The sequence below is a fragment of the Camponotus floridanus genome, unplaced genomic scaffold (assembly GCF_003227725.1).
Source record: "Camponotus floridanus strain SB8 unplaced genomic scaffold, Cflo_v7.5 scaffold74, whole genome shotgun sequence".
NCBI lineage: Eukaryota > Metazoa > Arthropoda > Insecta > Hymenoptera > Formicidae > Camponotus > Camponotus floridanus.
The window spans coordinates 883,041-899,184 of record NW_020229843.1 but is presented as its reverse complement, the minus strand read 5'-3'; the positions used below and the strand labels follow the sequence as shown (position 1 = coordinate 899,184).

Genomic DNA, 16,144 nt, shown 5'->3' with positions numbered 1-16,144 from the left:
TTACTTTTACTTTCTATTCCACGTAAATTGCACAAGAATTCCTTCTTGTAACTGATATTTTGATTCTATTTGTTGATTCTATTTGATTCTATTTGAAGCTATCACTATTTTCTAAAATATCTCTAAATCTTAATAGATAATTGATTACGAAAAAAACGATAATTTAATTATAATTTATATTATAATATATTATATTATAATATATAATATAATATATTGGGGTCACAGCCATATTGAAATTGTTATTTTGAATATTTGACATACTCTGTACATTCTACATTACAAAATATTATGTTTCATAACGACATTCTTTATTGGTGATTCGAAAACAAGATATTATGAAGCCAAAGAAATCGCATTATCTCACGAAGAGTTGCTAATTCTTATCTTATAACACAATAACACGGATATTTATCACATTTTCGACAATTTTCTTTTTAACGTTACATAAACTATAATTCGCATAATCACGAAGCAGCCGAATAATATGATAACGTCGGTCCAAAACATGGACTTGGACATAGATAACTCCTCTAATATTATTGACGGCATCCGAAGATGGCAATAGTCTACATGGCTCGGACAACGTAAATTCTCTCGATGAAAGCCATAAATTGCCTGCATTATACCTTCGAAAGAATATCTCAGGTAGTTGACATAGCTGATATAATAAAGAACTATTGGCATATGATTTAAGAAGATCAGATAACCAGTTAGACACAACTTTATGCATAAGATAATAGAGCCTATGAATGTGCCATTAGTGGGATTAAAAATTGTACCCAGACCTAGGCCTAAAGTCTCCGAAGCAAAACACGTCAAGGCTATGATGAGTAGAAACATGAAGAACCGATTCCATTCCATAGGTTGGCTGCTTAACACGTAAGAGATGCTCAAGTAAATGAAGCAGAAAAATATTTGTAACGGCAAAGTAGTCACCAACATGGCTATATAATAAGTCTTCAGTTGGTACCAATTGTTAAACCGCTCCTTCTTCAGGATGGCTATTTCCAAAGGAAATGTTAATACAGCCGGCATTATAGTGGTGAACGCTATGTATAATATGCTTATAATAATGTAACCTACATTGCTAAAAGCCTTGCTGGCATCATCGCCAGCGTGTGTGAATAACAAACCCAACAGAATAGCTATGAACAAGTGAAGGATCGCTTTGAGGTGAGTCCTCGTCCAATCTCGATATAATAGTAGCACGGAACGATGTAAAAGTATCAGGAATTTCATTATCTCGGAAGGCTGTTTCATTGAAGTCACTTTGGTGTTTTCGTTCAAAAACTCTTCTTTAATGATGCGCAGTTTTACGGGCGTTATATCTCTCTGGGAACAATGTTTGGCCACCGCAATCAGCTGGCTATCGTAATCTCCATATTCCCTATTGACTACTTCCAACATGTAATCCGCAGGATTGTGATATTTGGGACATTGAAAACCCTGCTGGGCGAAATAGCTTACCGTGTTGGCGGGCGTATCAGCATACATACAATGACCATCGACTACCAGGTAGATATGGTCAAACATTTGATAAATCGCAGCACTAGGTTGATGGATAGTGCAAATGATTGTTCTGCCATTTTTCGTTAGAGTCCGCAACGCGGAGATGCACTGCAAGGATGCCAGTGAGTCCAGGCCGGTAGTCGGCTCATCCAGGAACATTATCGACGGATTATCAATCAGTTCCAGGGCAATGCTAAGTCTTTTCCTCTGTCCTCCACTGAGCCGGTTGACCATTGTATTCTTTGTCTTTATTAGATTGAGCGTTTCCAGGATGTTGTCGGTCAATATCTGCCTGAACGTATACGTCACATTACCAATTTTCAAAGAGGCCGCTATCATCATGCTCTCTTGAACGGTGAACAGACCATGTAGGCAATCCATCTGCTGGATGTAACACGATTGCTTTTTATATCTGTTTAAATTTTGTTTACCCTCGTTACTAATGTAATCGATTGTTCCAATCAATCGTTCTTGCTGAAATCCACTCAGGATGTTGAGCAATGTGGACTTGCCGGCACCGGACGGTCCCATGACGGCAGTCAATTCCCCAGATTTAAAGAGTCCATCCAGACCCTTTAAAATCTGCTTCTTTTTCCCGCGATATCCAATCTGGACCTCGTACGACAGATTCTTGAATTGGATGTCAATCATTTGGGTATTTAGCATGGCTGACTTATATTGCAACATGGCTTATGCGATTTTATTGACCTACTGAAAGAATCTTCTGTTTGTTGGTCTCTATCTGCTATGCGTTTTTCTTGTATCTCCCCCAATTCACGTTTATCAATGCAGGAGATAAAAACTGTAAAAAAACCGTAAAAAACTGTTTGTTCGATTTACAATTAGAATTATTTATATGCAATGCATTGGCGATGCATTGTTGATATATCTACGTGAGTCGTTTGATAAGTTTGGTAAATTTCCGTGAAATTCAACGAATATTTTGCAAGTTTTGAGACAGTCTATTTTTTCGACGGTTAAAAAATTGGATCTCGTTCGACCAAGTGTATAGACCTCAATGGAGACTATGTTGAGAAATAACGTAGATTTTTTCCAAAACAATGTGTTTTACTTGCTTTTTTACCAAATTTATCAAACAACCCTCATACGATGCAAATGCTTTGTTGTAATTGTAATTGAACGATTGATGTCGAGTCCTTGAAAATATTTTCGTGGCTCGTTTAATAATCGTGAACGCGAAATATAATTTATAATTTTCTTCTAATTTTTACACTTCTCAAAATAAAGTACTTTGCAATTTATCTATACCATATATACCATATATTAACATTATTGCTACATATCTACATACACGTACCAGTCTCTAATTATTTTAATGTTATTTAGTAAAGCGACTTCTCATACAAAATTCATTTTATTCTACATGTTATATATTTTACATATCATGCATTTGCATGTCACCGTATTCATTATTACCGTATTTACTTTTGCAACATTCTTATCTTAAAATTAGCTCCTCTTTTATATGTCGATATAAATTTCAATCGTACGTACATGTTTTTTTCAAAAGTTCCTGTGATTTTTAGTAATTGTTGCTTTAATCAGATTCTGCAATTTCCTTTTTGTTTATCTGCAATATAACATTATGTTATTATGTTTCTCTTCAAATTTATATTGCAAAGAATGAAAATTCTCGCTATTCGATGACATTTATATCGCAACAAGAATAATAAATGTATCGTTATGTCGTGTAGATAATTTAGTATAAATTAAATAGGAAATTAAATATGTTGTAACAACCAAATATTTATTTATTTTCAAAATTAATAACTAAATATGCATTATCACATATCACATATTGTTGGATTAAATAGTATAATTTGAATCGATAAAAAATATTAAGTTGTATAAAGATTTTTTAGAAATATTTAAAAATATCATGAAGAATCTTTAAAATATCTGTGAAATATTTTTTAGTCATGCATGTTATCTGGGTTATTAGAAAGAGATTTGATCTTATTCTGATTTATTACACATTTATTCTATTGTGATCTGATTATTAATGTTTTTTAAAGAACTCCAAAAAATATAAAAAGTTTATATAAATAATTTTATAAATAATTCAACATAATATAAATATAAATAATATAATATATAAATAATCATATAAATAAATAAATAATTAACTTTTCAACATTAGCAAATTTCCGAAAAAAATTACAAAATAGATAGACAAATAAGACAGATAGATTCTAATCTTTTAATAATGCTTGTTATATGATGTTATATTAAATGTTTGTTTGCAATCGTATTACCTTTCTCTATTATTTAATATGTAACGTGACCAATGTCGTATAATATTATATTGATCGCTGTTAGTGTATAATTTGTGTCTTTCTTAAAATCTAATTGCAATGTAAATTTAAGTATTGCATTTTCCTTTACAATTATACTTTTTAATTTCTGTTATTATTCTAAGTATTTTATATAACTTCTTGTACACGATATAATTTTATCTATAGCAAAAAGGCTTTATAATCATTCTCCAGCAGATAATATGCAATACAGATATACTGTATTGTCTTCTTCTTGGTTACTTTGATATATATTTTTATTCAAGTTATACATCATTGAGGCACTATTAATATTTTCTAGAACAATTATCGTTACGACATTAAGATAATACATAGTAATGAAATGTATTACATTTCTTATGTAATAGTAATTAACTATGACGAAGTCGAGAGATCAAAATCGGTAATATTATTCATATTACATAAATTGTAGAATATTATTCACGTGAAAGTTGGAACGAAATATTTCAACACATCAGAAATAAAAATTTTTTTCTCTAACACACATAATATATAATACAAACATAATATATATAATCTTCTATTTTGTGCTTTGATGTATATTTTTATTCAAATTAGAAATTATTGCGAGTCGAGACACTAATATTTTCTAAAACATTGCTTATCATTAACATAATACATAGCAATGCAATGCATTACATTTTTTTACATTTAATTATTACAATTAATTATTAATTATAATAAAATCGAGATATCTTTCTCACAATTGGCAATGCTATTCATATTATATAAAATTATATAAAATATATTACATAAATCATATAAAAGTACAATGAAATATTTTAACGCGTCAAAGAATATAAATATTTTCCTAATTATTTATATTTTTAATTAATCTAATTATATTCCTAATTATACAGGGTGACCCATTTTAACTTAGGCAGCCAAATAACTCGAAAAATAAGTACACTACGAAAAAATGGTTAGAATCAAAATTTCGTCATTTCGAGGAGGACGTACAATGACGTTAAAATCAGTCCCCCCACCCCTCCCCCTGGGCGGTGAGGGGGGGCAAGTTTGAAATCTTAAATGGAACCCCCTATTTTTCATTGCATATTCTTGTAGCTTATCTCGAGAGCTTTCCAAAACACTATAATTAAGTACCTTTTTATTAAGTACTTTTTGAATTATAAAGCTTGAAATAATTTCTTAATTTTACATAAACCATAAAATATCTAGTAAACCATTCATTTTTCGATTATCTTACCTTCATACTTTTATGTACAAAATAATGAGAGGAATCAATTGGTGTAAAGAAAACACATAGTTGTTTCTAAGAAAAAATATGTAATTTGCAATTAACAATTCCATATTTTTTCTTAAAAACAACTGTATGTTTTCTTTACACCAATTGATTCCTCTCATTATTTTGTACATAAAAGTATGAAGGTAAGATAATCGAAAAATGAATAGTTTACTAGATATTTTATGGTTTATGTAAAATTAAGAAATTATTTTAAGCCTTATAACTCAAAAAGTACTTAATAAAAAGGTACTTAATTATAGTGTTTTGGAAAACTCTCGAGATAAGCTACAAGAATATGCAATGAAAAATAGGGGGTTCCATTTAAGATTTCAAACTTGCCCCCCCTCACCGCCCAGGGGGAGGGGTGGGGGGGCTGATTTTAACGTCATTGTACGTCCCCCTCGAAATGACGAAATTTTGATTCTAACCATTTTTTCGTAGTGTGCTTATTTTTCGAGTTATTTGGCTGCCTAAGTTAAAATGGGTCACCCTGTATATACATTTTAATGTATTGAAAAAGAAATTAAAATTTAAACATTAGTCATATATTTAAAATTATAAACAGCTATAAATTTTCGGAATCATTTAAAAAAAAGAAATATTTAGTTTTAAGGTACTTATAAAAGGTAATTATAAGTCTATTATTGAGATAATTATAAATCTATTATAATTTATTATCGCTCTCACAAAATCGACGCTTTATTAAATAATTTAAATTCTAATTATTTGCAATTTTCTAATTGTTTGCACATTATGTTTGCAGTTTTCCATTTCCAACTGTTTATTTTTAATTTTTTATTAATAATTAAAGATATCTGATAATTATCAGTTTATCAATATTATAGGACGATATTTAAAAATTTTAATGGTTTAATGTTTTTTTCATTAATGAAATTGAAATGTTTATTTTTCTTGAGTAAATTGAGTTCTCTGAAAAATATTAATAAAATGCTAAAGAAATGATTATATTGTTATATTGAGAAAATACAATTTTGAACATCTCATTAAATTGTTTATGAAATATTTTTTTAAATAAATAAATTTCATAAAATTATATTCTTGTTTTTTTATGTTTCTGAAAAAATGTGTAAAAAAAAATATTAATATAATTAAATTGAGATAAAAAATAACAATAAGAGTTTAGCGTAGAAATTCAGGTATGACTGATTTATTGGAGGGAATATATTTTATTATAAATATATAATTATTATTAGTACAAATAACAGTGTTCCTTTTCTTTCGTTATTTTGATACCATATACTGGCATTTATATAATATATTTACAATAAAATATATTCGCGCTTGAACTGCACTTAACTCTTACTATTTTTTTATTTCAATTGATTTCATTATATTCTTAAAAATATTTTTATTATTTGTATAGAAAGTATAAAATTATTAATAATTTACCGATCTTATATATAGGAATATATAAGAATCTTTATCTCTCGATGATGGATATGTCACGTTTTAATCTTTCGCGAGTACATTGAATTTTATCGCAAGGTCGCCGAGTTCCCTACCGGCAGTAACCTTTCGTTTAATGTTAATTTATTTGCAATAATTATTTTTCTCGAAACGGATGTATTTCTTAAGTATATTCAACAATGTTTCAACGTATCGATTCTATTTCTTTTTCTCGTTTGTATAATTAATATTTAGATAGCAAATTATAACTTTATATAACAGCGATAATAACAACCTAAAAGAGATAAAAATATAAGAGAGAAATGTATTATAAAAAAGAATGCTAAAGGATAAAGGTGTATGTTTTATTAGGTTAGGAATAATGGAACAGACTAAATCTAGATTAACTACAATTTTATTAATAATTTAGATCTAATAATATGTGTGTGTTAAAGAAATTCGTTTCTTAATAATGAAAAAAATCATTAAAAAAAAGAAAAATTCATGCTAATAATAAGTATAGATAATTTATACTAAAGTTTTGATTAAATTGATTAAAATGAGAGAACGAAAAATATTTGTTGCTGCGAAATTTAGAGAAAATAAGTCTTGTTAAATTCTGCACTTGATATGTTTTGACTTTTGTAATTTATCGAGTTTTATGTAACTTTAATGCAATACATAAAATATATAGATACGTAGGTCGCGAAAGATTATATATTTGCGAATAATAATTTCTAATTTTTCACTGAGAGCAAGTTAAATAAGTTTCTATTAATATATGTTAAATTAATGTATAGCAGGATGTTTAATTTCACAAAAGGATGTTTAATTTCTTAATATTATCATGCCAAACTATATAATACTATTTATGATTGAATGACAGGTAAATATAAATTATTTTAGAAATTTAAATATTATATGTATGTTATAGGCTTTTTTATATATTTTACAAAATATAAAAAAAAATTAATGATATAATAAACAATTTCTAATTACATATTAGAATAATATAAACTTTCATATTTTACTTTCAGTTAATTTTTGTTGTATGCAAATATTTCGATAGGAAACGAAATTTTTTTTTCTAATTTACACTTTTTTATTCTAATTTACACTTTTTTATTCTTTTTTTCTTCACTACTTTACATTATTTTTGCGAATTCGATTTACCTGTATTAATGAACAAGAGAATCACTCACTGCACAATGAAGATTTCGACGATTTGCTATTTCTGTCGGTATATTTTCACTATTCGTTATTGGAAATTTTTGTAAATTTGGAGAAGTTTAAATTGGAAATTATTTTATACAATTGTATAATATATTTATACACCACACATACTATCGGATCAAACACTCGAATAACCGGATAAAAAATTAAGCAAATACCTGGCGGTCCATTTATAATTAAAGCGTGATTAAAATTTTAAATAAAAGATTAACTTCTTATCAGCGCGTCGTGTCGACTGACTTGAATCTGGCATACAAATAACTGATTCATGTGCTTATATCAGATTTGCTGCGGCGCGCGATGTGTCGAATGGCAGTGGTAAGAGTACTTTATATTGTATCCATCTATTGAAAATAGAGGCGTGCAAATCTACTCTCACTCCTGCTCGTTCCCGACAGCGAAACTGGACTCTCGAGACTCTACATTATCGGGAGCGCTGTTATCGAGAATAGAGGCTCGGGAACGAGCGAGTCCCGATAACCTAGGCCGGTATTCATAGTCCGATCTTATATTTAAGATCATCTTAAGTCTGGTCCGAGGTTGACTTAAGACCTCTTTCAACCAATCAAATAGCTGCGTAGCATTTCAAGCTCGAACTTAAGACGATCTTAAATATAAGATCGGACTATGAATACCGGCCCTAGAGTCTCGAGAATCCAGTCTCGCTATCGGGAACGAGCGGGAATGAGAGCAGATTTGCACGCCTCTAATTGAAAACCAGCTCCCGCGATGCGTATAACGTAGACCTTTCCTTCTTATTTTTCATCTTTTTCTCTTTTTCCTCCGTGAATATACATGGTCATAACAAATATCGTGAAACCTGTTTTAAACGTTGCATCTTGGTTCTGTTTTGCCGACAAATCTTATGAACAATGTATACTTTCATTGTCCTTGAACTAAGCTTAAGTAATAAGATGCGCTTAGGTAAAATGTGTCACGTAAAAGATTTCAAACTAGAATATTTTAGAAAAAGAATTTTCAGATAAATTTGGCATAAATGAAGTTAGTTATTTGTTTTACGCAACTTCTTAATTTTTTATAAAACTTTCAAACTTCTTAAAGTTTTTTAAAACTTTCTTTTTTTGTGCAATTTCTTGATAAATAAAAATCGATAAATTTATAATTTATAGAGAAAATTAGATATATGTATATATTAATTGATCACGAGTACTGTATATAACAAAAAAAACTGATTGCAGAAATGATGAAGGAGAACCAGTCGATGTAAAATGTGCAGGCTAATAGTATATAAGATAATTACATAAAAAACGTACATGAATTGTAAAGACACTGTGATTTACAAATAAACTAAATATTAACTAGTAATTGTAAGTTATTATTTAGAATGTTTTTTAACATACATATTTTATAACATGACCACAAGAATAGCTATAATTTTAGAGCAAGATCAAATAAGACACATATTTATATGAACTGTTTTCATTATTTTTTATTATTTCTCTTATTCGCGATACAAATATGAAGTTGGTCTCACATGTTACAATTATCATAAATATCTTGTTATGTTATGTAATGTATACAATTATCATGAGTTATGAATCTTCTATAATACCTGCGCATAATTCAAGGCTTATTAATTACATTTTAGTTGAATTTTACGAGCATAAAGTATCTGTCTTACACTGATTATCTGTTAACTCTGCTTAATTTATAATTAATCATCATTTGATAATAACATTGTTACGATACTAATTTTTTAATACATAATATTTTTTTATAATTTTAAATATTACTAATATATGTGGGTAAAATAATTGTTGAACTAAATTAAATGTATATTATAATGTCATTAATTATGACATATTGGCTATGTGACCGTGATAGTACATCATTGAAACACAAATTGTCCTTGAAAAACGAATCATGTAAGAGACCAGTAATAGGTGCTTTTCGCAACAATAGTATCATTACTCATAAGTCTAATAATATGTGTGTTTGTTGTACAAGTCTTACATAATAGAAATACCTTGAAACAACTAATATTTTTACAGAAACGTAAAAAAAATTATTTTTCTCGTAATAGTGCAATATTAGATTTTGTTTTACAATTATATTGAATTTACACATTTTATATTAAGAATAAAAAATTATATAAAGTTATGTAAATTTATTTTGCATCTCTCTTTCTTTACGGAATATTATAAATAAATAAATTATAATATTATAAAATTATAATATTATAAATAAATTACATCCGAAATATAATATACATATTTATATATAATAAAAGAATTTTTCGAAATAAATTAGGTTTTTTGTATATCATAATCCGTTTGATAATACAGATTAGTAAATATATCGGAAACTTTATTTTATATTGTTTCACACTAAATATATGCACAATTTAATATACGTGTATTTATAAGATATCTTCAAAAAATAGATCCTGAAACGGAAATGATCAAAATTTATAATTGAGTTGAAAAGAAATTTTTGATATATTTTAATAATTTATACTATGAAATGTAAATAGTATACGAAAGAAAATTAGTTTGTTCCAATGTATTATGTAAAAAAATTTATATTTATTTAGTTCTGGCATTATACTTCAATATAATGTGTGACAATTGAAATCTTAATGAAGGAATCTCTCTCTCTCTCTCTCTCTCTCTCTCTCCCCTCTGTCTCTTTCAGATTCGATCAATAGATAAATTTGGATTTAAAATTTAACATATTGAAGATATGTGTTTTTATGTGTCACGTACTAGAACAGTTACAATATTATTCACTAAAAAATAATCTATAATTTGCATTATAATCTATAATTTTATTATATGAGCGAAGAGAATGACGAAGGTAGAATAGGATTATTTAATCGATCATATTTATAACAATGATTTGCTACAACTTTTTTATTCGTTTGATGATTTGCTACAACTTTTTTATTCGTTCATGCAGTATCTCTGATAATAATCGCAAATTACAGCTGCTCACAACATGAATTGAGCGCAATAAAAGAACCAATCGGCATCGCGGAAAAACGGCAACAATTCAAGCGTCACATGCCTTTTTTCATATAGGATAGGATAGGATAGGATAGGACCGATAATATAGGAAAGCAACTATAATCAATGTAAAAAAAAACAAATTACGTCTAATAATATCTTCTATGTTCTAAAAACAAAATTGCAAGTTTGTATAATGATATCATATAGGATAGGACCGATAATATAGGAAAGCAACTATAATCAATGTAAAAAAAAACAAATTACGTCTAATAATATCTTCTATGTTCTAAAAACAAAATTGCAAGTTTGTATAATGATATTTTCAGTAAAATAAAATTATTTCTAGTCATGACATTTGATCAAATTGAATCTAATCTTTAAATTGAAGTCTCTAGGATAGATATTTCTATTCTAAAAGATATATATATATATATATATATATATATATATATAATAAACGTAATAATAAAATAAATAATAAACGTGTTTTCTTTATATTTTATTTTAAGTGAAATTTACTTTAAAACTAAATTTTTTAAGTTAATGATTGCCAAAAATATTTAAAATGAAATTTTAAGTTATGATTCTATCATAAGATATATTATTTTTTTTTATCTTATCATTCTTTTGCAACTATAACGATAAGGGTAATGATGTTGTTAAAATTATTTCCATATTAATGAATTATATGACATGAATAAAACTATTTCAATTTATTTAACAATAACAATACTTTGCACAATAATTCAGTATACATATACCATTGGTTGCTTGTGATGATGCCATCTCTATCTAGCACCTGCGATCTAAACTTGTTGATTTCGACCGTATCGTAGAATCATAGACTTATATAATAGACCGGTCTCTACCGTAAGAGGCAGGGTTGAAAGATCTAAAGGACAGAGAGATGATTCCGGGTATCTCTGTCCTTCTCTTTTGTCTCGTGGTGGGGACACTGATGGGATGAGTGAAAACGAAGCGAGCATGCACACTGCTTTCTCCTCAACTCCTATAGTGTCTCCACCACGAGATAAAAGAGAAGGACAGCGATACCCGAAATCATCTCTCTGTCCTTTAAATCTTTCAACCCTGCTTTACAGTAGGGACCGGTCTATTATACATTGGATATATCAATCAAAGATTCTCCTGTAATACCGTCAGTTACGATTTTTAATCTGAGCAGATTATTTTTATTTCTAACACTTTTAAAAAATTAATCGAGATTGCTGATTTAATTAAAATTCTTGACATTTAAATTAATTACATACAAATTAAATACATTTAAATTAAAAATGTATTAAGGATATAATATATGAAGAGGAATATCACATTCATGACTTTTATTTATCTATACAATAATATAGCAATTTAGACCTTTCTTTTCATATTGCAATAATATGTATAAATATTTATGATATTAAAACATGATTATTTTTTAGCATATTTTATTCAAATATTTAATAATAAATGCTAGTTGTAAAAAATAAAAAGGATTGGGAAACTGAATTTATATATTGATCTTGCTCTATTCTTTTTCTTTCCAGTTAGCCACCCTCCTCCTACCTTCGATAAGGCGAAAAGGGATGAAATTAAAGATGGCGGTATTTTTTCCATTGTTTTATCCCCTACGACCCTCCCATCTTCGCGACTTTATTGCTTTCCTTTTGAAGGATGGATTGTGTTGGTGGGGGCGAAAAATGGCTGAGAATATTTTCGGAGAGCGAAGAAAGGGGCGGTCACTGAGAAGAATCTGACCAATATCCTTTATGTCGAGTGAAAGATATTGATAAATGCATAGTTTGAAAAACAGTTGTGAGGGAGAAACATGAAAAACTGTATATGGAGAAATGCACAATTAAGATCAACTTTATTTTTTAATAAATTTATTTTTTTATAAATAACTATTGCGTGATATTAATTATTCTTCACAAAAATATGATAAAATTCGAAAATGTATACATATATTGATATTATGTATATTTTACACATATGTATATATATTTATACATGTGTTTTTTGCATTTGAAAATTTTTTATTTATTGTTATACTTCCTTAGATAGTATTCCTTTTTAATTTTTCTAAGCGTATTGACCGAGCGGCATCGTAGCCTCTTCCCCGGTTCCGAGATGGTGAAGACGCCTTCAGAGCTTTGTTTTTATTGCAACAGCAACGGAAGATAGGAGTGCCAAGTTGAAAGGAAGGAAAAAGGAGATAAGAATAGAAGAGATATCAGAGAGAAAAAGCAGAGACGAACTTGATGAAGAAAGAAGGGAATTCGTAAGTAGAAAAGAGAGAGGTAAACGAGAACAAGACAAGGCCAGTAATGCGAAAGGTATGCAAGAAATCGTAAGTCGCATCGTTCTATCCTATTTTCTCCGCAGATGTTTCTTACTTTTCTGCATGGTAGTCGAATGCAAAAATTTGCAGCGGATTTGCCGACTTGTAAACGGAAACGACCGAGAATATAAATGGAAATCGCCGATCGATCATGATCCTCTTTTTACATATCTTCGAAGATTTTCGTGTAAATTTTTTTCCTGCAAAAAAGAGCGATTAAACAATTTGTATTTCTTGCAAACAATAAATTATAACAATATATTTTTAATATTACTTTTTTACGTAAAAATAAGGAATAATTTAATCTTACATTTGCTTTTTACTGTACAATATTTTACCTGTATAAATTATATATCGGCAAGAATGATTAATTGTTTTGCAAATTAAGTAGGAATCGTTCTTATTGATTATTCATATTCATCGAATCATTAATCTGACATTAATTAATTGAAAAAGAAAAAGTTCAAAACTTAATAATTAATTGATTGCTCTTGCATTTGACAATCTAATTGTCTTGTATATATATATATGAATATATGTAGAATTATGCGAAGACCATTTAATTAATTTATAAGATGAGTAAGCGTAAGTATACATTTGTAATTCCACGATAACTAATTAAAATGGTCGAAAATCTGTAGCTTATTGATCAGCGAGATATCACGGAAATAAATAAGACAGCAGAACGTGCTGCCGGCACGTAAATATGGCAGTAGAAAATGTCGCGGAAATAAATAAGATAGCGAACAGCCTTGCGCAGAAATTAATAAAATCCGGTATATGTCAGTACATATACTTGCGAGCAACCAAGGATATACAGATATAATTACAGATTTAATAATTAAAGTACGAAATGCCCCTCAAAGAAACCGAAATTATATATAAATATATAAATATAAATATGAATATAAATATGTATATATATATATATATATATATATATATATATATATATATAGATTGATTTTGATTTTATATATTCTATCTTATGCACATACAAACAAAATTCATTTTCTATGGAAAAATAATTTTTTGCTTGTGCATAAATGTATTTTTTGTTTGTGCATAACTGTCACAAAACAACGCGCGAGTATTATGCTTTTAAATGTAATGTACAGAGTGTCATTTTAAGTGATGCAGAATTTAATTAATTCGCTCACCGCTTAATCTTGCACGATCCGCTATCGAGAAGATAATTAGTCTAAACGGGTAAACGTAGCATATGCTACATATACGATGCAAACACAGAACATTACGTCTAAGATCAGCTGACGACTATGATTTTCTAGAACATATTTTTTAAGATAAAGAGAATCTATTTTTTTCGCATATTAAATTTTTGGGACGTAGTTAGAATAAGAATATCTCAATGTTCATTTATAAATGCAGGCAACACTTTTACTGCTTCGCTTTAAATCTTCAAAATTTACAGATAACAATTTATGAAGTTATAAATTTGTTTAAAATTAATGATATGCAACGTTTGCGACTATCATCTTATATCGCCGCAATGATATACTTTCAAGGTTACAGATATTGATTATCTGTATATACGCGTCAAACTATCCGCTGTTTTTTGTTTGAGCGATTAAATCGCCTTTTTAAAAGGATGACTGAACATAGTCGATAAATTGAACCATGAATACACATATTTGAGCGAATATACGTAATCGCCTTCGACCTCGACGTTTGACTGGTATGTAAATCTCACCTGAGCAATCGTAAACGGGACTGCTTTGAAAATTCTCGACGAAGGGTCGACATACTGCACAGCTGCTCTAGAAAATCCTCTTGTCCCATAATGAGTGTCGTTTTCCTTTTTCCTTGTTCTGCACATATGTATATATACAGGGTGAGGCAAAAGTATGGAAACCCCTAAATTTTTCGAAAACTATGCATTTTAGAAACAAATGTTTCAGACAAAGGTTGTAAGGTTTCAAGTAATGCATTACGTAGCAATATCAGTGTAACCTTGAATAGCACCGTCAAGGTCACATAAAAATCACTTTGAATTTTTTAAATGGAATCCCCTACTTTTTATTATATATTCTTGTAGCTTGTTTCAAGAGCTTTCCAAAACACTATAATAAAGTATTTTTTCAGTGAGTAACTTTTCAAGTTATAAGGCTCGAAATAATTTCTTAATTTTACATAAACCATAAAATATCTAGTAAACCATTCATTTTTCGATTATCTTACCTTCATACTTTTATGTACAAAATAATGAGAGGAATCAATTGGTGTAAAGAAAACACATAGTTGTTTCTAAGAAAAAATATGTAATTTGCAATTAACAATTCCATATTTTTTCTTAAAAACAACTGTATGTTTTCTTTACACCAATTGATTCCTCTCATTATTTTGTACATAAAAATATGAAGGTAAGATAATCGAAAAATGAATGATTTACTAGATATTTTATGGTTTATGTAAAATTAAGAAATTATTTCGAGCCTTATAACTTGAAAAGTTACTCACTGAAAAAATACTTTATTATAGTGTTTTGGAAAGCTCTTGAAACAAGCTACAAGAATATATAATAAAAAGTAGGGGATTCCATTTAAAAAATTCAAAGTGATTTTTATGTGACCTTGACGGTGCTATTCAAGGTTACACTGATATTGCTACGTAATGCATTACTTGAAACCTTACAACCTTTGTCTGAAACATTTGTTTCTAAAATGCATAGTTTTCGAAAAATTTAGGGGTTTCCATACTTTTGCCTCACCCTGTATATTTATACATATATGCGTCTTTAGATTATATAATAATTACATATTATTACATATAATTACATATAATATATTATTTTATATATAACACGTGCAGATGATTCAATCAGTCTCCTTCAATCAATTACTCTTCTTGTCACGTATTGTTCGACGTTGCCATTATCAATTATGTATGCTGTTGTGAATGTTACAATTATGTCGCAATGTAATAGTAGCCTGTCTTGAAGATAATATATGATAAATATTATATTACCACTGACAGAAAGATTTAATATTATCGTATACATAGAATTGCTATTCCGTTACAATGCGAGCGAGGTGAGTAGAATGTGAAAATTTAATGTTCACGTTTATTATCCGTGTTTGATCGC

At 28.5% G+C, this 16,144-nt stretch overlaps 1 pseudogene; it reads right to left on the bottom strand.

The window, feature by feature from the left end:
- Positions 1-220: 220 nt before the first annotated feature.
- LOC105257470 lies at positions 221-8,120 on the bottom strand (annotated as a pseudogene).
- Positions 8,121-16,144: the final 8,024 nt, after the last annotated feature.